Here is a 27,031-nt window from a genome sequence, read left to right on the forward strand (position 1 = left end):
CTGGTTTACAGTATAAAATGTGTGTAGAAAGATCCCACTAATGGGCAGCGATTAGCTGAAATATTTGGAATACTGCAAGAAGCCGTTATCTAAAATATTGTTCAATGTTCGGACAATTAGCCAGAGAATTGAACATTTTACTGACGGATTTTGTTTTTAATTCAATCGATAAAGCATTGCTCAGTTTTCAATGAGTGTGCTGCTGTCATAGACATACCCAGAAACAATAGAACAGGTGGAAACTATTCAACTCCTTCGATTGCGTGTACCACAGGAACTGGAGGAGGCCATTCAGCCCCTTCTCCAGCCTATTGTACTGGAGCAGGAGGGCAATCAGCTCTGAAATCTCTACGCAATTGCTGGCAGATTGCTGACTTTTTTACCCAGCAAGTTCGGCTTTTCTTGCTGATTTATCGCATCCACAGTTCTTTTGGTTTTGTTCAGCCTCACCTCCAGCATGTTACATCGAAGGAAGCCATTCAGCATGTGGACGCAGTGTCTTATTGGAATTATCACCGGACTGTCAATCCAGAGATCCAGGTAATGTTCTGGGGAACCGGATTGAAATGCTACTATATGTCGGATGGTGACAGATGAATTCAATAAAATTCTGGCATTGAGGAGTCTAATGACCAAAAGTCCGATTGTCGGTTGATTCGGGTCCTTTACAGAGAAAAACGATCATTCTTATTTTGTCAGGACGACAATGATTCCAGGCACACAACAATGTGTTTGTCACTCATCTGTCCTCGAGGCAATTAACGATGGGCAAGAAAATGTTGGCTTTTACCAGTGACTCCTTCATTGCCATGAATTAATTTTAAAAAGCCCCGTTTGGGACTGATACGAAGGAAGTAGAGGAGGTAGTTTAGCTCATTTTGAGAGTATAAAGAGGAACAACAGAATGCCATTCATTCCCTCTCATGTGAGTGCAAGACCAGGAGAAGGGAATTATATTAGTCCACACTGTCCTAAATAAAAAATAGAGAGCAGGTGGGAGAGGGAGGTGTGAGGAGTAGGTTGTGTGTGATGTGTCAAGACTGAGTTTTCAGTGAGGTGGAGAGAGGTGATCTTGTGAGACAATGCGGTGTAGGTGGGGAGTAATTGTGCAGATGAAAGGAGTGACTTAATGTTGTGGTTTGGAAATCTGAAGAAATCAGAACATTTATTGGAAGCTAATTGGAAGGCTATGCCCATTTTCACCAACAATAACTAAAACTGGGAAACATTTCTGTTGAGTAATATTTAATCCTTTACCTAATCTACAGCAGTTAAACAATTCTCTTATTCTCTGTGCAATCCAATCTCTTCCCTGGTGTTAAATTCTCTACCGGATACTCTGTCTTTCACCTTCTCGCTCTCTCTCTCTTGAACTGTATTTAAGCCATTATCTGAATTCACTCCTCTCTTTCCACTCCTCTGTACTTAAACTTCTTCTTATTAGTCTGCAGTTAATCCTCCCCAATTCATCTTTAATTGCCCCAATGTTATTCTGCGTTTGATTCTCTCTATTCCCTTGTACTTAACCATTTCTCTCTTCCACTATAATTAACCTTCGTCCTCTTCCTCTCTATTCAATCCTGTCACAGTTACTTTACATTTCATATTCTTACAATTACTCTGCACTCCACAATTTAAGTTAAATTGCACACATGTAAATCTTTAGTCCTCTCATTTCATTCAACTTTCTGCACATTGCTCTCCAATTAACTCACATACGATTCGTCTTCATTTCATCCTCTGCGCTCTGTGTGCACATGTTTGCTTTTCCCCTGTGTTTCCCCTATCCCTGCTATCCTGTATTCAACCTTCTCCTAATAGCACTCGAGGTAGTTTATTCTCAATTACGCTGCAACAACTGTCCTCCATCTTCCTCTTAACATAAATCTCACACTGCTCGTCTGTAATCACCCCTGTCCTTATTACTCTGTATTCAATCCACTCCCGTGTCACAGAGGCCAGGAACCGTCATCAAGTCACTGCATTTACGCTTACGAAGTATCTGTAACTGACCCAGCTACCACAAAACTGCTTCCGAGAGTGAGCAGAATCCCCAATGTTCCTGTTTGTATCTGACAGCCAATACTCCCTGATCGGAATAGGTTTACAGCCCCCATCAGGGAACTCATTCAAGTTGATCCATCTAGCTGGGCACATTTTTTTTTCCAGCTGCCCCTGTACTTACCCTCTCTCTGGACCCCTGTAGTCAACACTGTTTCTGCCGACACATTTCTACCCTGTCATTTTCTGTCAAATCCTCTTCCTGTTCTGTCTTTAGCATTCCCCCATTCCCCTGTATATTGCTCTCTCCTCATTATTCTCAACTTGCCCTCATGTCCATTTAATCGTCTCCCCATTCTTCTCAATTGAATTCTCTGTCTGGTACAATATTCAAAGTTCGCTGTATCTTTATTTAACACACTGTCTGCCCCCAGTGCTCTTCAATTATTTTCACCACCCCTTCCAGATCATGAGGTCCGCCCAACAATAAATAGAACTCGGTGTCCTGCGTAATCATTCCTCACACCTGCTAACACATAACCATCGCTTCTCTGTACTTCTGCTGCTCTGGCTGGTGCTGGGACTGCAGATCCATTCCAAGGTCCTGGAGGCGCTTTGCATCAGCCCCACACGGTCAGACACTGCATTACTAATGGGTAAGATAGAGGCACAACATCATCATGAACAATACTGTATTAATGCATGAATAGAAACAGTTCCAAGAAACAACAGTATTTCCATATAAACATGAGCAGCTCTGATAGACGACAACATTTATATGTGCACTGGAACAGATCCAACGCAAAATAATATTTTTACATCAACACAAAAAGTTCCTTTGAACAATGATACGAACGTGTAAATGCAATCAACTCTAATACACAACAACATTTGTACAGACCCAAACAGTTTTAGCATGCAACATTACATAACATTGATTATACATTTAATATGTAAAACTGTATTTATATCAAGAGTGTTGTGCTGGAAAAGCACACCAGGTCAGGCAGCATCTGGAGCAGGAGAATCATGTTTCAGTCAGAAGTCCTTCATCGTCCATGATGAACAGCTTCTGCCCAAGACGTCGATTCTCCTGCACCTTGGATGCTGCCTGACTTACTGTGCTTTTCCAGCAACACGAGGTCGACTCTGAACTCCTGCATCTGCAGTCATCGCTTTCTCCAAATACTCTAATTTTGAATAACTTGAATGAAGAAAGGGAATGTCCTTTTGCCTAATTTGCAGATGAGACAAAAAGAGGTGGAAGGCAAGTTGACACATTGCATGCGCTTTCTTCGGTCTAGGGATAGTAATGCTATTCTTCAATCAGGTGGGGACTTCATCATGTTGGAGGGAGAGGTTGAAGATGTCGGTGAATCTTCCACCAGTTGGTTCACACAGCATCTCTGTGCTCACCTTGTGATTCCGTGTAGGCCCACTGCTTTCGTCGGGTTTTCTCTCAGAATGACAGACCAGACATCTCCAGTGGTGACCAAAAGAACAGGAGTGTAAGGGGATGTTAGGGCCGGGGTCACTGCAACGCTAGCATTCAGCTCAAACCAAGCATAGAAAGCACTGAGTGTGTCAGGGAGGAATATGTCTTTGTCTGCAATCTTGCTCTGCATCATTTTGTATCCGTAATGTTGTTTAGGCCGTGCCATGGGCGGTTGGTGTCTGGTTGGTCGCATTAGCCTTGAAATTGATCCAGTCGTCACTCCATTTTGGTGGTCATATCTGGATTCCCTGCGTTAGTCGGTGTTGTCCGCCTTAAATTCTGCCCATATGGTCTTTTGGAGGGAGTGTATTTCTTGGTTCATCCAAGATCCACGATTGGAAATACTCGGATTGACTTATTTGGCATGCAGTCCTCCATGCATTAGGTAATGAAGTGTTTGACGTTGGTATCATAATCATCCAGGTATTCTGCCGGTACATGAACACGGTCAAAGCCAATGATTCCCAGCAGTCCTCCAGACTGTCTTCCATTGCCTCAGACCAAAATCAGACCTCCATTTGTGCATGGTCTTTTCATTTCAGCTTCTGTGTGTAAGCTGTTTCCACATATAGGAGAGACGAGGGCCTGAGTGAAGGGACAAAATTTGGAATGTAGATGAGGATGAATTTCTTCAACCAATGAGTCATTAATTTATGGAAATCATTGCCGCAGAGAGGTGTGGAGGCGAGGCCATCAAGTGTGTTTAAAACAGAGATCCATGGGATTTGGAAGGATGCCTTTGGTTAAGGGGAGAGTGGGATTGAAAAACAGATCATTCATGATTAAATTACAGAGCTGACTGGGTGGCCTGAACGGCCTGATTCTGCTCTTACATCGTATGGTCTAATTATCCAATTTCTAACAATATTTGTAAATGCACACAAATCGCTCTAACCTCAAACGGTAATAAAATATCATAGCCTTGGTTCAAACATGGACAAAAGAGCTGCTGTCCTGCATTTTACTGAGTATTCCCTCCCTTGCTTAGTTCGTAAGACTAAGGTCTTTGAAATGAAATAACAGCTCTGATTTCAAGGTTCCTGGGGTAAAGATTTACATCTTTTCCAGTTTCCCATAAATACTGTATTGAGAGAAATCAGTGCACCGTGACCCACTGACGACTTCAATTGTCATTGTAAACGAGAGGGAGACTCATGATAATGCAGAGAGATAACAACAACCAGCAGGAAATAGAAACCTCGCCGCCCCACACACACACTTAGAAACACACATGCACACACAAACAGAAAGTTAAAAATCACACAACACCAGGTTATAACCGAACAGGGTTAATTGGAAGCACTAACCTTCTGAGCTCAGCTCCTTCATCAGTCGGTTTTGGAGAACACAATTTTAAGACACAGAATTTACACCAAAAGTTTACAGTGTGATATTACTGAAATTATACATTGAAAAAACCTTAATATTTATTGTGGCTTTCATCTGTTAGAACACTGAGATAGTTTCATTTCTTTCATGTGAAAATCACAAAACCTTTGTTTTAAAGTTGCATTCTCCGGTTAACTGTAACAATGGGTGTTAGCTACAAAATTTTGAAGGTGTTAGCCCCCGTGTTCTCTGTCTTTGTTATAATGTTTAGACTGATTGTAAACTAAAAAAGTGAAATCACAGAGTTGAACATTAATTCATGCAGTTTTTGAGCAAAGTACAATGTAACTCTGCATTACGGTCAGTCTCCTGCGCTTGTAAATTTTGGTGCTGGGAAGAAAGGCTTTGGACGTTTTGATTGTTGGTAAGGTGTCTGGGACTGTTGTGATCTAAACACATTGGAAACATCGGTTTCCTATTCGTTGGATGAGGATTGTGTAACCTTCTGGAGCAATATGCCGGCCATTATTGTGGAATATTTAATCCAACCTGTAAGAGGGTTGGAGAACAGTGTACCAACACATTTAGGAGGCAAATGAAGATACCACGGGAGGTAGACAATCTTGAGTGAGAAAGGAAAGCAGCTGAAACACATCCTAGATCTGTAATGTCATTCTTGTTCTGAATCCTGGACTTCAGGATCAAACACTCCACTTATGCATCTCACACATTCAGGTACAGGGTTCTTTCTCGAGCATTACTTTTGATTTTTGGGAGATCCTCAATAACATGTACATGAAGTGATGCAGTTACTGTCGAAACCTCACCTTTTCCATTTAGTCTTTGTGATGATGCATGATGTTTTTTTTTTCAAAAACAGATTGGAAGAGTACATCAGTATCTTGAACTGTTTCCAACAGGCCACAATGCATTCTTGAAGGATTATTTTATTACATCTCGCAGCATTGAACTGACACAAGAGCGCAGATGTAAGAATTCAGCGAATTCTGACGCTTTCCACAAGAATTACGGACACAATGAGTTAGCATTATTGAACAATATCAGTGGACTGGCGATCAGTGACCATAAAACCTTGAATTAATTATTCAGGTGGAGAATGAAGACATTAAGCAGAAACGAGATTCCTCATTTAAAATAAAGAGAACAATGAAGGCTTCGTGTAGAAATAGGCAATGAGAGATAAAGCAATTTTATTTAAAAAATATACTTAGTTGATTGGCAATGGTGAAACAGTAAGCAATGCCTGAATGAATTAAAATAATTCACCCCTCTCTTGTGCAACCAAAAAAGAGACTCACAGAAGCAGGTACTGGTTGGTATTCTCTCTCTCTGACTTTGATGAAATCAGACTTTGTTTCATTTTCCCTTTTGTGCCAAGAGATATTTATGTGAATTGTTGCAATATCTGTCACAGCATTATTAAGTTCGGATAGTCTGTTGCGTTTTCAGGGAGGACAGGTTATTTAGGAATCTATTTTCCATTCTTTGCGCTTCATTCAGGAATCGTGTCAGTAAATTTGATTTTACTGAAAACTAAGTGGTTTGACGAACTGATTCTGTCCTGGAATACTGACTTTAAAGTTGCTTAAAACAACGAGCAAAGTTATGCTCTGGCAAACTTTTTGAAGTGTTCTAAGAGTTCTGCCTTGTGCAAAACAGGAGTTACTCAATTTTTTCACAAGATATGGATTACTCACTGAAATAAAATCAGAACAAGTGACAAAATTTACATCAATATTATTCAAGGAAGTATGGACAGTTTAGGAATAAAAGAATTGAAATCCACTGCATACCATCCAAAATCGCAAAAAGAACACGAAACTTGGCGTCAGATATTAAAGACAATGCTGAGGTTTTATCGTCAAGACTAATCAGATGACTGTGATTTCTACCTTTTGTGATCTGAGAAGCACCAAATGACTCGACCAAATGCACTCAATTTGAATCAGTTTGTGGATAAAAATTGAGAGGACCATTGAAATTGATTACGCAGATGTTGATAATTCAGAATTCAGAGACCACATAGTTGGACGATGTGTCAGATTTTCAGGAATGATTAAGTAGCGTCGGGGAGTTGGCTAGACAGCATTTAAAATGATCACAGCACTCAATAAAACGAGAAACGTATAAGCAATCAAAAACTCACAATTTTGCGTTCGACGATAAGGTGTAGGGTTACTTTTAGTGATGGGTTCACCTTTTCAAGCAACGTTCAGTGCACCTTACCAAGGGGAAAGGATTATGAGTGAGGTGAACGATTTGATAAGAACTTCATCGAGAGTCTTTCACAACGGGCGTCATGTGACTACAGTAAAAAAGTTGAAGGCGATTCCTGTATCATTAAGATACAGTGAAAACTATTTTGACAGTGCAAGTTTGCAGGCAACTGTCATGTTACTGACTTGCAGCCTCATTATGTAATGGAAAATTGAAAATATGTAACGTTGGCCAAAAACTTGATATCTCAGTTCTTTTGACCAACATCTGAATTTAATCAATGAGTTTAAATTCTGCCTTAGGATACGAAAACCCAATCGAATTTAAAATTTGCTTGTTTGACATCATTGAACCAATGAGACGATCCGATGTTTGGGGTATGAAAAAAGGAAGATTGGACCGTTGGTCAGAAAGAGCGCCAAATGCAACTGAAACACTGCTATTCACTACATTCTCTATAAAATGCATATTTTTAATGTGAAACTTCTTTGTTACATAAGACTGAAGACAACCAATGGAGGTCTACAAACGGAGAAAAATTGACGGCGGAGAGGATAGCCACTGTCTGCTTTTGAAATGTCAGTTGAATTAAACTTAATACAGGCTTTATTCGATCAGTCCTTTGTTGTTGAGTGGGAGGTAGGTAAACAGTCTTTAAGACAGAGGAGGCTCAGGGTTGTAAATAGTTGTTTCATATTGACTTTTAGACTTTAAGGTATTTTTGGTAAATAGTAGAATTTGCCTCCTACTCTGTCACTCATACTTTAAAAGATCACGAGACGATCTCAGCTATTCTGTGTCTCTTGTTCAATTAGCAGAATGCTTTAGCGCCGAATTATAAGAAAAGACAATTCGAGGAAAGCCAATGGAGACTGTGATATTGAAAATAACACAGAGTGAAGAAACAAGTTCAGAGGAATTCTGAATTGTACATTCCACACATTCAATTGGACAATGAAGAAGTTGTCAAATATTGGGTTAAATTATTGAGATACGTTCAAAAGAAAACGGAAATGATATGAAGGAGTCATTATTGTCGTATTGGCTGATATATGGAAAATCGTACCAAATGTTAATAATATGTGTGCCCCACTCACTGAATTACAGAAGAAATATAAGAAATTTTAATTTACAGCCAACCGTCAGAAGTCATTTGCCAGCCTGGAAGTTATGTTCACCTTTGTCACAGTATTAGCCTTGCAAAATTTTAGGAACATGGGACTGGGATATCATAGCAATTACAGAAACATGGCTCAGGGGTGAGCAGGCCTGGCAGCTTCATGTTTCAGAATAAAAATGCTCGAGGAAGGAAAGAAAGGGATTCAACAGAGGAAGGGGAGCGGCGTTTTTGATTGGGGATAGCATTACATCTGTGCTGAGGGAGGATATTCCTGGAAATACATCCAGGGAAGTTATTTGGGTAGAACTGTGAAACAAGAAAGGGATGCTCACCTTATAGCGATTGTATTATAGACTAGTGAGAGGGAAATTGAGAATCAAACTTGGAAGAAGATGTCAGCTATTGTAAGAATAATAGGGGGGCTATGGTAGGGAATTTTAACTTTCTAAACATAGACTGGGAAGGCCACACTGTTAAGGTTTAGACGGAGAGGAATTTGTTAAGTGTGTAAACGAAAATTTTCTGATTCAGTATGTGGATGCACCTACGAGTGAAGATGCAAAACTTGACCTACACTTGGGAAATAAGGCAGGGCAGGTGACTGAGGTGTCAGTGGGGGAGCACTTTGGGGCCAGCGACCACAATTCTATTAGATTTAAGATAGTGATGAAAAAGGATAGACCAGGTCTAAAAGTTGAATTTCTAAAATGGAGAATGGATAGTACTGACGGTATTAGGCAAAATTTTCAAAAGCTGATTGGGGGCAGATGTTCGCATGTAAAGGGACAGGTGGAAAATGGGAAGCTTTCAGGAATGAGATCACGAGAATCCAGAGAAAATAGATTCCTTTCAGTGTGAAAGGAAAGGCTGGCAGGTACCGAGAATGCTGAATGACGAAAGAAATTGATTTTGGTTCACAGAAAGTAAAAACTCTATGTAAGGTATCGACAATATAGATCGAGTGGATCCTGAGAAGAGTATAAAGGCAGTAGGAGTATACTTAAGAGGGAAATCAGGAGTGCATAAAGGGACAGGAAATAGCTGTGGCAAATAGAATTAAGGAGAATACATTGTTTATACAAATCCATTAAGTACAAAGGGTAACTTGGGTGAGAATTGGTCCCTTAAAGAGCAGCAGGGAGCGTGGAGCTGTAGAAAATGGGGAAGATAATAAACGAGTATTTTGCATGAGTATTTACTGTGAAAAAATGGATGGAAGATATAGAATGTAGGGAAATAGATGGTGACTCCTTTCAAAGTGTCCATATTACAGAGGAGAATATGCTGGATGTCTTGAAACGCAAAAAGGTGGAGAAATTGCCAGATCCTGATCAGGTGAAGCCCAGAACTCTGTGGCAAACGAGTGAAGTGATTGCTGAGATATTTGCATGATCAAAAGTCACAGGTGAGGTTCCAGAAGACTGGAGATTGGCTAACGTTGTGCCACCATTAAAGAAGCGTGGTAAGACAAGCCAGGGAACTATGGGCCATTGAGCCTGAAGTCGGTGGTGGGCAAGTTGTTGGAGGGCATCCTGATGGACAGGATCGACATGTTTTGGAAAGGAGAGGCCTGATTAGGGATAGTTAGCATTGCTTTGTGCGTTGGGAACCATGTCTCCCAAACTTGATTGAGCGTTTTGCAGATGTAACAAAGAGGATTGGTGAGGCCAGATTGGCAGATGTGGTCTAAAAGGTCTTCAGTAATGCGTTTGACAAGATTCCCCATGGGAGAGTGGTTAGCAATGAGAGTTCTCACGGAACACAGGGTGAACTCGCAATTTGAATATAGAACCGGCTCCAAGTAGAAGACAGAGGTTGGTGGGGGAGCATTGTTTTTGGTGTGCTTTCTTTTATTGGTCAGAATATTGAGTACGGGAGTTAAGATGTCATATTGCGGCTGGACAGGACATTGGTTAGGCCATTGTTGGAATATTGTGTGCAATTGTGGTCTACTTCCTATCGGAAAGATGCTGTGAAACATGAAAGTGTTCAGTTAAGTTTAACAAGGATGTTGCCAGGGTTGGAGGATTTGAACTGTAGGGAGAAGCTGAACAGGCAAGGGCTGTTTTCCCTGGAGCGTCAGACGTTGAGGGGTTACCTTACTGAGAGTTAAAAGAAATCATTAGGGTGCATGGATAGGATATATACACCAAGTCTTTTCCCTGGGATCAGCGAGTACAGAACTAAAGTGTATAGGTTGAGGGTGAGAGCGGAAAGATATAAAAGAGATCTAAGAGGCAAGGTTTTAAGAAATGGGTGATACATGCATGGAATGAGCTGCCGGAGGAAGTGTTTCAGGCTGGTACAATTGCAACATTCACGAAGCATTTGGATGGGTATATGAATAGTCAGGGTTTGGAGAGATACGTGTCCGGTGCTGGCAGGTGGGACTAGATGGGGTTGCGATATTTGATTGTTTGGACGGGTTTCACTCCATGACTAATTACACAAAGCCATTCAAAGTAGCGAGTGATCTTAATGTTCGTACTGTGACCTTCCAGGAAGAAAACGAGAAGGTAGAAAGACTGACCAGGTATTTCAGCAGCAGATTGAAAATGCATCAGCAGAAATATTCGACAATGGAGAAGGAGACTTCGCACTTGTATTTGGCTTTGAAACGTTTCAACCTTTATGTTACCAGTAAAGTGTCTCAGTTAATCATATAAATTGATCATTACCCATTGAAGTTTGTGGAGAAATGTAAGGACAAAAATTCCAGACGTTTTGGTTCGAGCTCCTTCTCACAGGCATTCAATTTGAAAGTTGTGCATGTGCCAGAATGAGCAAACATGATTGCTGACGCATTGTCAAGGCTTGAATAAGAAACAGACGCATTCAGTGGATGAAGTAAAACAGACTGAAACAGAAATAGTAGTGCATGTTTGCATCGTTATTGCCAGTGTAATATACATATGTGTTGCAGTTCACTGACAGTTTTACATAAAATGATTTTAAAATGAAGCCATCATTGGATATTTGATATTTCATATTTTTGTACGGGAGGAGGAGTAGTGATGCTGATTTTTTTTTACAAGGTTGTGCTGTCTTTTGTTTTTAACATTGTCGTGAACGCAGATGATTAGTGATGTTGCCTCAGACAAAAGACTTTCAACTGTAAAAAAAAACAATGAAAGGGGTGAAGGCAGATTTGCCAGCTCAGCCTTTCTCGGTTTTGGTCTACGATGGCTTGGTGTTAGTAAGCAGTCAATGTTTTTACACTGCTGCTAAAAGGAACATGTACATGGAAGATGTTGTTCAAAGCTGCATATCTCTCTGACCTTTCTTTTGCAAGACCCTGTGTTCGATTATTCCTGTTTTGCCAAAGTCTGTTCATGAGGATTGTTGCAGGAATTTTGAACATTCCTTTAGTTGTCAAAGTCTGTTGAATTTTTGAATAAGTTAAATTCAATGGAATTCTGGTATTTTGTTTTGTTTGTGTTTCATTCAGTACTCTGAAAATAAATTCTGTTTTATTTAAAAACGAGAGGTTTTGTAAAGCTACATCACTCCTGGAATATCGACTCGACACCTGCTCTGAAACAAGTAGAATGGTTCGTGTCTGGGCTACAATCTTAAAATGTATTGAGAGGGTGTGGCCTGGTCCAGAACAAATGTATGTAAAACAGAGTTACATGCGTTTCTGACTGGTAAGGTGTTCAAATGTTTTGGGGAGAAGGGCAGGAGAATAGAATTGAAAAACAGTCATGATCAAATGAACAACTGACTTGATGGACTAAAGCTGCTGTTACATTGTAAGTCATATTGATACAATATAGAGCAATATTTATATGTGGACACAAACATCTACAGCATGAAAAAACATATATCTATATTGCATTCTTGTTTCAAATGGCCGAAGTCTTACATTATATAGTCTAATGAGCCAATAAAGAACAATATTTATATATTGACACAAACAGTTCCAGCATGAAAATAAAAATTCTATACTGAATTCTTGGTTCAAACAGAGATTAAGAAGTGGACTCCTGCTTTTTGTGAATTATTCCCCTGTCTTAACTCGTTCACTAGGGTTCGGTCTTTTAGATGATGTAACACTTCAACTTTCAGGCTGCAGGAGGTACGGATATGATATTTAGATAATTCCCAGTTTGTCAGAAATATGCAATTGCGAGCAAACTGTGCAGTTACCTGCTGTAAGATTTATTTGTCCTTCTGCAGGAGAGGAGTTTCATGATCAGTCAGAACCATAACCACACCCAGAGGGACACAACTACACATCCACACTGACATACACGGACACACACCCACACACCTCCCCGCACCACGCACGCATGCACGCAGAGAGAGAAACAGAGATATTGAGACACATAGGAGGATACCCATGTACAGACAGAATGCTCGCACATCGCGTGCACACACACACACAAATCATGCTATGAAATTGCAACGCATCTCTGCACAGACACCAAACCAATTGGAGCCACACTCTCACGCTCATGTTGAAATGAACTCAGAGTGAGTGACTTCACACCTGTAAGATCTGACAAAAACGTCTGTTACACACGCACACACAAGTGCATTCAAATGCATTTACTGAGGCACAACTACAATTAGATATAGACAAAGAGAGACACTCAGAAACAAAAAGAGACACATGTACAGAGAGGTACAAAGTGATCCGGCTGTGGGCACAGAAAGATCTTGACACACTGTCAGACAGCTCAACAAACCACTCACCTGCTTAAACATGAGCACAGTCAGGCAGAGATGCACTCCACACTCACACAATAATTTACCAATACTCAGAGACGCACACATATGAAATCACAGAACAATCGTGACATGCTGACAGTAACACCCACACACCCATACTCCCCCACACCGCAAAGTCATCAGAAGGGAACTCCACAAACAGCATACACACAGATAGAAACACAACAGTTGTGTGTGTGCAAAACAGACACAGGTAGACAACCACACAGGCACAGACATGTACACAGACATAAAGGCACTCAACTTCACGGCAACACTCTCATACAGACTGAACAGCATTCCCAAATACATCGCTGACAGGAGAGATGAATGGCCTGCTGCTACTAATTGACTATGTGCCCCCGTATTTGTCAATCTGTCAGTCAATCAAAGATGGAAGCCTGTTCATCTCTGACACCTCCCTCCCCTTCCTGGACCTCGACATCTCCACTAATGACGACCGACTTGACAATGACATTTTTTACAAAGCCACCGATTCCCACAGCTACCTGGATTACACCTCTTCCCACACTACCTCTTGGAAAAATGCCATCCCGTATTCCCAATTCCTCCGCCTCCTCCGGTTCTGCTCCCAGGAGGACCAGTTCCAACACAGAACTCACCAGGTGGCCTCCTTCTTTAGCGATCACAATTTCCTTCCCACGTGGTTAAAGATGCCCTGCAACGCATCTCGTCTACATCCCGCACCTCCGCCCTCAGACCCTAACCCTCCAACCGTAACATGGACAGAACGCCCCTGGTGCCCACCTTCGACCCGAACAAACTTCGCATATAACAAATCATCCGCCGACATTTCCGCCACCTCCAAACAGACCCCACCACCAGGGATAAATTTCCCTCCCCACCCCTTTCCGACTTCCACGAAGACTGTTCCCTCCGTGACTACCTGGTCATGTCCACGCCCCCCCCTACAACCCGCCCTCCCATCCTGGCACTTTCCCCTGCCACCGCAGGAACTGTAAAACCTGCGCCCACACCTCCTCCCTCACCTCTATCCAAGGCCCTAAAGGAACCTTCCACATCCATCAAAGTTTCACTTGCACATCCACTAATATCATTTATTGTTGCTCCTGTTGCGGTCTCTTCTACACTGGGGAGACTGGGTGCATCCGAGCAGAGTGCTTTAGGGAACGTCTTCGGGACACCCGCACCAATCAGCCACAACGCCCCGTGGACCAACATTTCAAATCCGCCTCCCACTCTGCCGAGGACATGGAGGTCCTGGGCCTCCTTCACCGCCGCTCCCTCACCACCAGGGGCCTGGAGGAAGAACGCCTCATCTTCCGCCTCGGAACACTTCAACCCCAGGGCATCAATGTGGACTTCAACAGTATCCTCATTTCCTCTCCCCCCCACCCCACCTCACCATAGTTCTAAACTTCCAGCTCAGCTCTGTCCCCATGACTTGTCCGGACGTGTCCAACCAGTCTATCTCCTTTTCCGCCTGTCCACTCCACCCTCTCCTTCCTGACCTATCGCCTTCATCCCCTCACCCACTCACCCATTGTACTCTATGCTACTTTCTCCACACCCCCACCCTCCTCGAGCTTATCTCTCCATGCTCCAGGCTCACTGCCTTTATTACTGATGAAGGGCTTTTGCCCGAAACGTCGATTTTGAAGCTCCTTGGGTGCTTCCTGAACCACTGTGCTCTTCCAGCACCACTGATCCAGATTCTGGTTTGCAGCATCTGCAGTCAACGTTTTTACACCGTGATGAATGGTGACATATTCTGCTTCCCACATCCACACCAATCCCTGAGTGTTATACTGAGATCCATGTGATTATACTGATGGAATTATGGGCGTCCATATGCATACATATGCAACACTGCAGCGGCCAACGAACTTCACTCAGTTGTTTTGCTGAATAAGTAAGTGAAGAATTTCCTTGACCAGTTGTTGCGCTGCATTCCTGAACTTCTCTCTGAACCTGGGCAGAGTCACTGCATAAAATGACGTGTTTGTGCTGCAGCCGAAATCCTTCAGCATTTCTGCAACAAACGTAAACTGGGTTCTAAGCCTGTTCCTCCAACTATTTCCTCCTTTAATCTGGAAGTATAAGATATTTGCACCGTACGCTAACTACAAAATTATGAAGCTGATGGGTATGGTGAAGAGGTAAATAACTGACCTCCTCCAGCTCTCTATCTCTGCATCTTTGTGACTCTTTGCCCTCCTCTGACCCCTCAGGCTCTTGCGGATTTGACTGGCCACTACAATATACCTGACCATCAGAGTATTCATCAACAGAATTAACATGAATGGGATGAAAGGGGTTAAGATGTAACCAAACCACCTAAATCCCAGCTACCTGGGTTCAGTAAAATAATTTGACTTTATATCGCAGTGCATCGGAACATTGTCAACTCCCCTCCCAGGTTTGTACCGAAAACAGGAGAGAATGCCCTTTGAAAAGCGTAGAAAACCGGTTGCAGCCAGAGTCACGGCCAAGGCCTTCTCTCTCCAACATTTCCTCTTCATTTTCAGGCAGCTAATTGCTACAAATCGATCAAAGGAGAAAAGCACAGTGAACCAGACAAAATGAGCCGGGACAGCGACAGCACTGCATACAGTTCAGGAAACATTTTCGGAAGTACAAGTATTTGAATCGCCACAGCATGATGTCTGTGAATAGTCGATCTGATGTTGTCATAGCCAACAGGCAGCGTCTTTTGCAGTTGGAGAGGCCGCATTTTCCACGTGCGAGAACCAAAATCACCCGGAAATTGACTAAAGGACTCGATAAAATGGAAATCAGAAATTAGGTAAAAACCTGATGAAGGGCTTTAGCCCGAAACGTCGAGTTTACAGCTCTTTGGATGCTGCCTGAACTGCTGTGCTTTTCCAGACCACCCTAATCGGAAATTAGCAATTGCCATCGTGGCCAAATTTGTTAGATGAAAAGGAAGGGGTTTAGAGTAAATGTGAGGAAGAGGTGTTCACCCAAAGCATGGTGGGGTTCTGTTAATTCAGTTCCTGGCAGGGTAGTGGAATCAGGAAACCTCACAAACTTTTAAAAGTACCTGGATGAATAATTGAATCTTCATAACATACGAGGCTACGAGCATATTGCTGGAAGCCAGGACGATCGTAGATTTTGGGTAGCGTTGATAGCACAAATATAATTTTCCAAATGAAATATTCTGTCTTTTTTTTAATGATTCTGAGAAGCACTTCAGGGAGGCAGGTTGGAAGTGAACCATTTTAATGAAATAAATGTAAGGGCTTTGAATGCTGAAAACATGTGATGGCACTCATCCACAGATTCAATCAATAAGCACATCGACCTGGACCCAATATACCGGCCACTGCAGTGGACAGCTGGACCTGACAACCAGAAGTGAAAGATACAAATCAAGATAACTGCCGGACGAAGCATCACAGAAGCGCTTCACAGGAGGCTCCCAAGCATTAAGAATGTCACCTAGAGAGGGGACGAAACGTCTGCAAAACAAATTCCCAGCTCGGCGAACCCAACCACAACAATTAGTGAATCCAGTACTCCAATCCATGTAAAATAAGATCCAACATAATAAAAATCTAGTATCTGACTCTCTCTTGTGTTCTGATTATGTCAGGGGCAATTAACATTTCAAGTGATAATGTCATTACCCAGCAGGTCAAAAACAGTGCAACTTTTCAGAACATTTGCTTTTAAAAAAACATGTTTTAATAATTAGAATAACTAAACAAGGATGCTGCCTGAACTGCTGTAATAATCTAATTGATTAATTCCTGATTTCTAAACTTAGTTAAAAATCATTCCTCCGCAAGAATTACTTCACACATTGTAAAAACTATAGAGATACAAACACTTCTTCATGGAACAAATGGAAGGTCCTCATTGCACTCTGGAATTCACTTTAACACTCCACAGTATTGCAATTATCCTTCAAGTCCAGATCCAGGTTCCCTTTAAATGAGTTGTGGTTTGATACCTCAAGCTCCCAGCGAAACTGGGCAGTGAGTTCAAGACACCCCATCACCTTTTGAATGAAACGGTCGGTCTCGTGTACCCTATAATCCTTCCATAAATTTGTATTACTCTGTTTCTCCTGATAAATGTTCCTGTGTTTGGCGTGATCGGTCTCCGTCTATGACCCTGATTTTTGATGACTTCAATCACATCACCTCTCATTCACCTCTGTTCAAAGGAAAATGACCCAAACACTGTCCATCTTTCCTTAATTCTACAGTAATTTCCACATAATGGCAAAATTTTTATAAATCTCTTCGAATCTGCCTCAGTGCAATTCTTTCCTCGCTGCTAGGTGGTGACAAAGTACAGTTCATGAAACCATAGGTGTGAGCCACCCAGTGTCTCAAGTAGTTCTCGTGCTACAAATCTTGCGGCGGTGAGGGAATTTGTTTTGCGTTGGCTCTGTTGCAGTGTGAGAGATTCCTATTTTGGTAGAGGTAATATGCAATTTCTTCTAAGTCTGGATATGTGATCGGTAGCGTAAAATGTTTCTGGAGAGGTATAGTTGGGGCATAGTCTGATTGAAGTGTGGTGTCAGTTAATCAGTTCATTGGGCGTTAGGATATGTGGTTAGTACCCTCACTTCTGTTCTGATACCAACTGATTAATTACAAAACAAGCCAGACCCCCAGAACGAAATCCAGTTTGATGGATTAAAATCTTATGTCTTTTCATTTAACAAAGTGATCTCTTGCTGAATAGTAAACGCAAAATGCTGCAAATATCGCGCCCACGTCAAAAACAAAGTTTATTTCAAAAGGAATGACAAAATATTAGAAAGCAAACTCTCGACTTTTCACACAGATTCAAAGAAAATGATTATGCTGTGTGTATAATTCTCATTAACCTCAAAACAATGCATAGATGAAACGAAAGAAAGCAGCTTAGTACTTAATATAAAACTGTTCTGTCTTTCCAAAGAAAATACCACTCGTGTCATATTCACACCATGGTTTCTGGATCTAACATTTGCTCAAGTGACTTGTGCCTGCCACTTTTAAAGTGAAGCTGCAGTGAACTTCTTTATGGAACAACCACAAAGTTGATTGTGAATGTACTCAGCGTTAAGTAATCTCTTCAGAGCATCTTTTCTCCCAATAAATCTGTCTCGGATGAACAGAAATGTTCACTCCAAGGTACGAAAGCTGACTAATTTTCGCATCCCCTTCTCATGAGGAAAGTTTTGTGAATCCGTCCAGTTTCAGAAAATAAAAAAGATTGAAACAAATGAGAAAAATGTTAAAAATTAAGCGATTTATTCTGAATCTCATATTGCTGACCTCTCCAGCAAACCTTTAGATACCATTGATACCATGCTGGGTGATAAACAATAATTAAAAAAAAACACTGTAGACTCGTGCACAAAGCCATTCAACCCACTGCCAGACTTTTAAAAAACGGTTTTGAAACAAATTGCTGTGGTGCCAGGAATACCTCGAAGTTTAATGTTAGCATCAGGAGGACAGAGTAACCGACAGCTTATTCGTTCAAAAAACAGAAAAGAAATCTCTTCCGATTTTGTTTTCTATTCTCGACATAAAAATACCACTGTATATAATTTTTTCAAAGAGACTTGCTTCCTTAATTCCATCGAAATTCAGCGTAGTCTCCGCTTGAATTGAGATTTCTGCAGGCTTGCCACAAGAGATTAATCATTACACCACGGAAAGTTTAATTTCCTGGGCAATTCCTGCAGAGTGTGCGATTGCTACCCATGCATCATTCTGAGTAATAGCATTAATCCTCAGAAAAACTCAGGCGAAGTCAGATGTGTAAGGCACTGACCAGGAATTGTTGCAATCGGAATGTTCGTGTAAATGAATTTCCATATCTGATGAATTGAAAAGGTCATTTTCTGCAAAAATCTATTTGTACAAGCAATCTCTCTGTACGAAATTCCTAGGTGATAAAATTCCGAAGTCTTTCATTTATACCTGCTGATTCCTCTGGGGGACAATGACATGACAACGTGGTTCCAATCATTTATTTAAGAATTTGAACAAACAGGTGACAGCGGTGTGTTAACTCCGAGTTGTGATCGTTCATTTTTAGAACTGAGGTTTATTCGATGATTAAAATCCGAATCGGTCAACAGCAAACATGGGAACATGCATGTTGAGCCATTTATTGGAATCTCTACAGTGTGGAAGCTGGATAATCGGCTCATCGAGTCCACACTGACCCTGCAAAGTGCATCCAACGCAGACGCACCCGCGGCGCTGTGAGGCAGCAGGGTTAATTAATCAGTCCTTGTGGCACGCTATTTACTAACATTGACACACCAATTCTATCCATCCAACTTGGAAATCTTATTTTACATCATATTGTTATTAACTTGACATTGACATTTGGAAATTAATTCCGTTTGAGAGTTTCTCAGAGAAATGTTCTCCTCAACACTGGGTTGTGGCTTCCCTGTTTAATATCAGCTGGAGCATGAAAGAAAAATAGCTGGTTACCAGAGACGACACATTGTAGGTCTTAACAAACTCAACAGAATTGAAGCGGGAAAGTGTAGAAAATGAAGAGCCTCAGGTCCTGCTCAACATTGGCATCAACAATGTTAGGTGGTGAAATAGCCCTTCAGAGGTCAGAATCCAACATTAATCATTCCTCATTTGCATAAGCACAGCCTGTGACAGCAGTCTCTCACTGCCTTAGGCATTCAACATCTCCATATCCATGACATTCATCCTTTTTTATGTCAGCAAGGGCTCACTGATTGAGATACATTAATAGCCACAATCAGGGAACTCACATCCGATGAAGTCCAGTTGGCTGACCTCATCACAAATATTACCAGAAGGAAAAGCTTGGGGTTTCTGAAAGTCGAATTGAGCAAATCAGGCAAGAAATTGAACAGCTGATCCTTGGGTTACTCCAAGTGCTCATTTGATTATTGCAGGTGTGGCTGGAAATATTGGTTCCAAGGGGAAGATCGTCGGACATTTCATTTATTGGTGAGGGTTCTGTGGCTGGTGCGATCTTAATACATTGGAAGCGTGGTTTGCTTTTAATTGAATGTTACTTTTCTAGCCAGATCCTCATAAAATATGTGTGGGCGGCACGGTGGCACAGTAGTAAGCACTGCTGCCTCACAGCGCCAGAGACCCGGGTTCAATTCCCGCCTTAGGGAACTACTGTATGGAGTTTGCACGTTCTCCACGTGTCTGCGTGGGTTTCCTCTGGGTGCTCCGGTTTCCACCCACAGTCCAAAGATGTGCATGTTAGGTGAATTGGCGATGCTAAATTTCCTGTAGTGTTAGGTAAGGGGTAAATGTATGGGTGGGTTACACTTCGGCAGGTCGGTGCGGACATGTTGGGCCGAAGGGCCTGTTTCCACACTGTAATGTAATCTAATCTAATCTTAAAGTGATAAGTTAGTTTTGAAACCTCACCTTTATAACTTATTATTTATGATGATGTGTTCGGTATTTGGACAGAGATACCACTTTGAAAGAATTAACTTATTACTTCTCACAGTCTTGAATTGATACAAGACCACAGATCTAAACACGCAGCAATGAAATATGCTTTCTCCAAATAGTACGTACACAATTCAAAAGCATGATTTTGCAATTTTATTGAATTGTGGAAGAGTGATCTCAACGTATTCGAATTATTTGCCAACATGGAGAATGAAGAAACTTGCTTCCTGAATCGAAATAGAGAACTGATGTATAAATGAGCAATGCTGGACTGAGGAACATTAACAAAGACGTTCTCAGTTTATTGGCAATGGCAAAAGAGGGAGAAATGTCTGAATGCATTGCAACAAATATTCAGGTGCTTCGGTATCAGCAAGAAAAAAGGATAGGTGAGACTGGGCAGCCCTGCCTGACTCTGGATCTGATCAGGAAGCCCTCTGATTCCCATCCATTGACGGTAGAAGCAGTAAAAATATCTGTTGCCATGCTGTATATCTCTATGACTCTACGAACTGTCAAATTCATTTGCTGAAGCCTCCCCAAAACTCAATGTGGAAAGCACATCTCAAACTTAGCTGTACAATATCCTGTCAAAGGTCTTCTCCTGGTCCAGGCTGATGAGGCAGGCCTCCATCTCCCCTGTCCTGTACGGAGGTGATCATGTCCCTCAGGAGAAAAATGCTCTCATCGTTAGTGCTGCCACTGCAGGACAGGTTTGATTGGTTTTAATCACTGATCCCAGAGGAGATCTGACCTGGTTGGTTATGACCTTAGATACGATTTTTTAATGTGCAGTCAGCAATGAAACAGGTTGCCAGTCGTCCAACTTGTCCTTCGAACTGTGGATGAGGGGCGAGATACCTTTTCTTGTGCATTATGCATTGGTCCTGGCCAATCATGTCCCACCGATTTGACCACAATTTGGTGGGAAAGCAGTGACCTCTGGGAATAATACACATTTCTGAGTACTCAAAAGCCTTGTCAGCTCATTCAGGGAGAATGGCTGCTGTCGCATCTCCCCCTCGGTGCTGTTATCTAAGACTTCCGTGATATTGGGCAGGAATGACTGGGATATTTGCAGTGATAGTTGGCTTCAGATCCTAGAGTCCAGCAGAAAAGGATTTGCTGATCCTCAGAATGTCATTTTGAGAGGACATCACCGAGCCATCTTCTTCCTTCAAGCTGCTGATCACTGATCTCCCGCTGTCCATCTTCTGAAAGAACAATAATGCACAGGACTCACCCTACACGGCGTTGTGGATGATGGACCAGGAAGTTACCTTGAAGGCTTCTGATGTTAGGAGCAAGGCTTACTAAAGATTGGTCATAACATCGACCTCCATCACCTGCAGTAGGCGTAGGTTCTGCATGCTCTTTTGGATTTTGGACAGTTCTCCCTGCTAAAGATCCTCTTTATATTCCCCTTGACTATCTCCCACTAGTCCGAGAGAGACTGAAAGAGGGATGTCACAGTTCTCCAAACTGTGGAATCCATTTTGAGCTCCTCTGTGTTCTCTTGGTTCAGCATTTTCACCATCAGGTTACACGATCGCTTGCTGGCCAGCAGGAAGCAGTGATCATGGAGGAACACCGGGTTGACGTCGGCGAATCTGCCCAAAACCGATCCAAGTCTCTCCAATCTAACTTCACAGGTGAAACGTTCCAAGCTTGCGCAATTCCCCTTCAACCTTCCTTGTGATAGTTTCAAAAGCGTTCATGCTGTTGTGTGCATTTGCTTCCAGGTTGGTTGTAAACTTCTTTCTTCTTTGCTCTCTCGTCTTCATCTTTACTTTCGTTTGCTTTTGGCCATGACGGTTGCTGAATATGGTATTATTGGTGTCTACAGCAGCAGCTTGATGAACTGGAACATGAATCCTGGTGTTGGTCGGGGTAGGCCCAGGTACACAATCCCATTATCTTGACCGATTACATTGTACTGGGTGTTAATGAGACAATGGAACTGAGATGTTAAACCAGGAAACTTGCCACTTTGCCTGTCAAATTCAATCAAGTCAGACAGAGTAGACAGTCAGAAACTTTTTCCCCGGGTACAACAGAGTGTTACAAGGGGACATAAATTTAAGGTGAAGGGTGGAAGGTATAGGGGAGATGTCAGGGGTGGGTTCTTCACCCAGAGAGTGGTGGGGGCATGGAATGCGCTGCCCGTGGGAGTGGTAGAGTCAGATTCATTGGCGACCTTTAAGCGGCATTTGGATAGGTACATGGATGGGTGCTTAATCTAGGATAGAAGTTCGGCACAACATCGTGGGCCGAAGGGCCTGTTCTGTGCTGTATTGTTCTATGTTCTATGTTCTATGTTCTTCATTTTGACTGAAAATTGAATGGATTGGTGATGAGATATTGCCACAAGATTTCGGATTGAAAAATACTTCTGAGTTTAAATAGAACTGTTCAGAGATGGTTACTTTAAAAAGATGACATCAAAATATTAAATGTTGTTTATGTACCACACTTTCTATGATAGAAACTGAATTTAAATTACGTTAAGTACATTGATACTTCAAATGGCTACTAAACAATTCTGATCGAACATGACCTGAATGACTGGCTAAAAAAAGGTCAGAAATCACACGAGAGCTTGTGCTTTCAACTGGACCTGTTTAATAATAGCTTGGTATCGTGTGACCTCTGACATTGTCTCCCCATTTCAATGCAGACACCTTCGCATCATAGCTAAAAAAAAGGCAGCTCAAATCATAGTGTTACCACACACACTGCAGAGAATCTCAGGACAAAGAAGCAGGGACCTTTGGAGTGGGAGGAACAGTTACAACTCCAATTCAACAAGCCCTAATCAAGGATTCTAACCTCGTGCCTGGGCAAAGACATTTCAGAACTGAAAAATTACCCGGGCTTTTAGAGGCAAAAATTGAATTTGTAAAGCTGAATATTTATCGAACCTGTATATCAAAGATAATAAACCACGTCTCGTTAATCGTGTATGACGAGGCCCACGAAGTGAGCAGATCGACCAGACCATATGAGAACAAAACTGACAGGTGAAATTCTGAATTTCTACAGGGAAATGGCCTACACAACGATTTATCCTTTCGCCTTAGAATTTTTCAGGTGGAAAACCAAAAAGTAAAATTTCACTCATGTCGTTTAAGGAAAGAAAATGGAATCCTTACTTGATCTGGCCTGTCCGTGACTTCAGACCGACTGCAACATGGTTGACTCTGAACTGCCAAGAATTGGCAATAAATGCTGTTTTGACCAGTGATGCTGTCATCTCACAAAATACCACAAATGTTACGGCTGCAATGAAACAAATCCCTGGTTAGATCTCACTTGGTGTCCTGTGAATAGATACAGCAACCTCACCTTAGTTTGGATACAATGGCATACAATGGGAGGGAGTATAGTACAGCTTTGCAAGAATGAGAGCTTAACTTTAGGGGTTTAGTTATAAGGAGAGGCCGGACAAATGTGGCCTTGTTTCTGTCGAAATTGAAGACAGGGTGGATGAAGGTAAACTGTTTCCATTGGTTGGGGATTCAAGCACAAATTTACAAAGGCTGCAAATTAAGGCCTGTGTGATCACGAGTAATGTTAGGAAGCATTTGCACACAGAGAGGGTTTTTGGAAATCTTTACGACAAACGACTGTGGATTAGGTGTTCATTTTAATTCCGAGGTGGATTTTCATTTTTGTTAAACGTAGGTATTAAGGGAAAGATACAAATAGAGGTGCATGGCGTTCTGCTGCAAATCAACCATTGCATGGTCGAACTCGCTCGCGGGGGCTGATTGACCTTTTTCTACGTTCCTATGACTATTAGCCCAGAGCTTATCAAAGGCATTGACTTCCTTCCAAAAGGAGTAGCGTTGAGAAGTGGGCAGAGCTACATTTCAACCCATCACAATCCATTCACTTTTCAAGAGTTCAGATTTGATCGGTGTCCCCCCCAACTGTGTCTGAAACAATGAATTGTAAAGATTTAATAATATTTTCCTTAACTTTGTATTCATTCTCGACTTTGTACAGTTTTTTTTTCAAGCCTGTTCAAACTGCCCAGACACTTTCCAGAGAAATAAAGTGTACATCTCCAAGCCTTGATGTTCTTATGTCACCTCCTGAATTAGGTAATTTAATTTACAGCATATCTCTTGTCCAGAAAGTTTAATGGTTTCTCACTTCTTACATTATCTGCTATTTCTCTGCCTCCTTCACTGGTTTACAGTATAAAATGTGTGTCGAAAGATCCCACTAATGGACAGCGATTAGCTGAAATATTTGGAATACTGCAAGCAGCCGTTATCTAAAATATTGTTCAATTTTCGAACAATTAGCCAGAGAATTGAACACTTCACTGACGGATTTTGTTTTTAATTCAATAGATAAAGCATTGCTCAGTTTTCAATGAGTGTGCTGCTGTCATAGACACACCCAGTAACAATAGAATAAGTGGAGACGATTCAACTCCTTCGCTTGCGTGTACCACAGGAACTGGAGGAGGCCATTCATCCCCTTCTCCAGCCTAAAGTACTGGAGCAGGAGGGCATTCAGCTCTGTATTCTCGACGCAATTGCTGGCAGACGTGCTGAATTTTTTTTCCCAGCAAGTTCGGCTTTTCTTGCTGATTTATCGCATCCACAGTTCTTTTGGTTTTGTTCAGCCCCAACTCCAGCATGTTACATAGAAGGAAGCCATTCAGCATGTGGACGCAGTGTCATATTGGAATTATCACCGGACTGTCAATCCAGAGATCCAGGTAATGTTCTGGGGAAACGGATTCAAATGCTACTATATGTCGGATGGTGACAGTTGAATTCAATAAAACTCTGGAATTGAGGAGTCTAATGACCAAAAGTCCGATTGTCGGTTGATTCGTGTCCTTTACAGAGAAAAATTACCATTCTCATTTTGTCAGGACGACAATGATTCCAGGCACACAACAATGTGTTTGTCACTCATCTGTCCTCTAGGCAATTAATGATTGGCAAGAACATGTTGGCTCTGACCAGTGACTGCTTCATTCCCATGAATTAATTTTAAAAAGCCCCGTTTGGGAATGATACTGAGGAAGTGGAGGAGGTAGTTCAGCTCATTTTGAGTGTGTAAAGAGAAACAATAGAATGCCATTCAGTCCCTCTCATGTGAGTACAAGACCAGAAGGGAATTACATTAGTCCACACTGCTCTAAAAAAAATAGAGAGCAGGTGGGAAAGGGAGGTGTGAGGAGTAGGTTTTGTGTGAGGTGCCAAGACTGAGTAGTCAGTGATGTGGAGAAAGGTGATCTTGTGAGACAATGCAGTGTAGGAGGGCAGTAATTGTGCAGATGAAAGGAGTGACTTAATGTTGTGGTTTGGAATTCTGAAGAAATCAGAACGTTTATTGGAAGCTAATTGGAAGGCTATGCCCATTTTCACCAACAATAACTAAAACAGGAAAAAATTTCTGTTGAGTAATATTTAATCCTTTACCTAATCCACAAGTAGTTAAACAACTCTCTTATTCTCTATGCAATCCAATCTCTTCCACCGGTGTTTAATTCTCTCCCGGATACTCTGTCTTTCACCTTCTCACTCTCTCTCTCTTGAACTGTATTTAAGCCATTATCTGAATTCACTCCTCTATATCCACTCCCCTGTATTTAAACCTCTTCCTATTAGGCTGCATTTAATCCTCCCAATTCATCTTTAATTGCCCCAATATTATTCTGCGTTTGATTCTCTCTATTCCCTTGTAATTAACCATTTCTCTCTTCCACTATATTTAACCTTCGTCCTATTCCTCTCTATTCAATCCTGTCACTGTTACTTTACATTTCATCTTCTTACAATTACTCTGCACTCCACAATTTTATTTAAATTGCACACATTACAATCTTTAGTCCTCTCGTTGCATTCAACTTTCTGCACATTGCTCTCCAATTAACTCACATACTATTAGTCTTCATTTAATCCTCTGCGCTCTGTGTGTACACGTCTTTTTTTCCCCTGTGTTTCCCCTATCCCTGCTATCCTGTATTCAACCTTCTCCTCATAGCACTCGAGGAGTTCATTCTCAATTACGCTGTAATAACTGTTCTCCATCTTCCTCTTAACAGAATTCTCACACGGCTCCCCTGTAATCACCTCTGTTCTATACTACTCTGTAATTAATCCACTCACGTGTCACAGAGGCCAGGAATCCGTCATCAAGTCACTGCATCTTCGCTGACGTAGTATCTGTAACTGACCCAGCTTCCACAAAACTGCCTCCTTGAGTGAGCAGAATCCCCAATGTTCCTGTTTGTATCTGACAGCCAATACCCCCTGATGGTAATAGGTTTAGAGCCCCCGTCAGGGAACTCATTCAATTTGAGCCATCTAGCTGAACACATTTTTTTCCCAGATGCCCCTGTACTTACCCTCTCCCTGGACCCCTGTAGTCAACACTGTTTCTGCCGACACATTTCTACCCTGTCATTTTCTGTCAAATTCCTCTTCTTCTTCTGTCTTTAACATTCCCCCATTCCCCTGTATATTGCTCTCTCCTTATTCTTCTCAACTTGCCCTCATGTTCATTTAATCGTCTCCCCATTCTTCTCAATTGAATTCTCTGTCTGCTACAATATTCAAAGTTCGCTGTATCTTTATTTAACACACTGTCTGTCCCCGGTGATCTTCAATTATTGTCACCACCCCTTCCAGAACATGAGGTCCGCCCAACAATAACTAGACCTCGGTGTCCTGCGTA

Source organism: Chiloscyllium punctatum, chromosome 47, assembly GCF_047496795.1.
Source record: "Chiloscyllium punctatum isolate Juve2018m chromosome 47, sChiPun1.3, whole genome shotgun sequence".
NCBI classification, from domain to species: domain Eukaryota; kingdom Metazoa; phylum Chordata; class Chondrichthyes; order Orectolobiformes; family Hemiscylliidae; genus Chiloscyllium; species Chiloscyllium punctatum.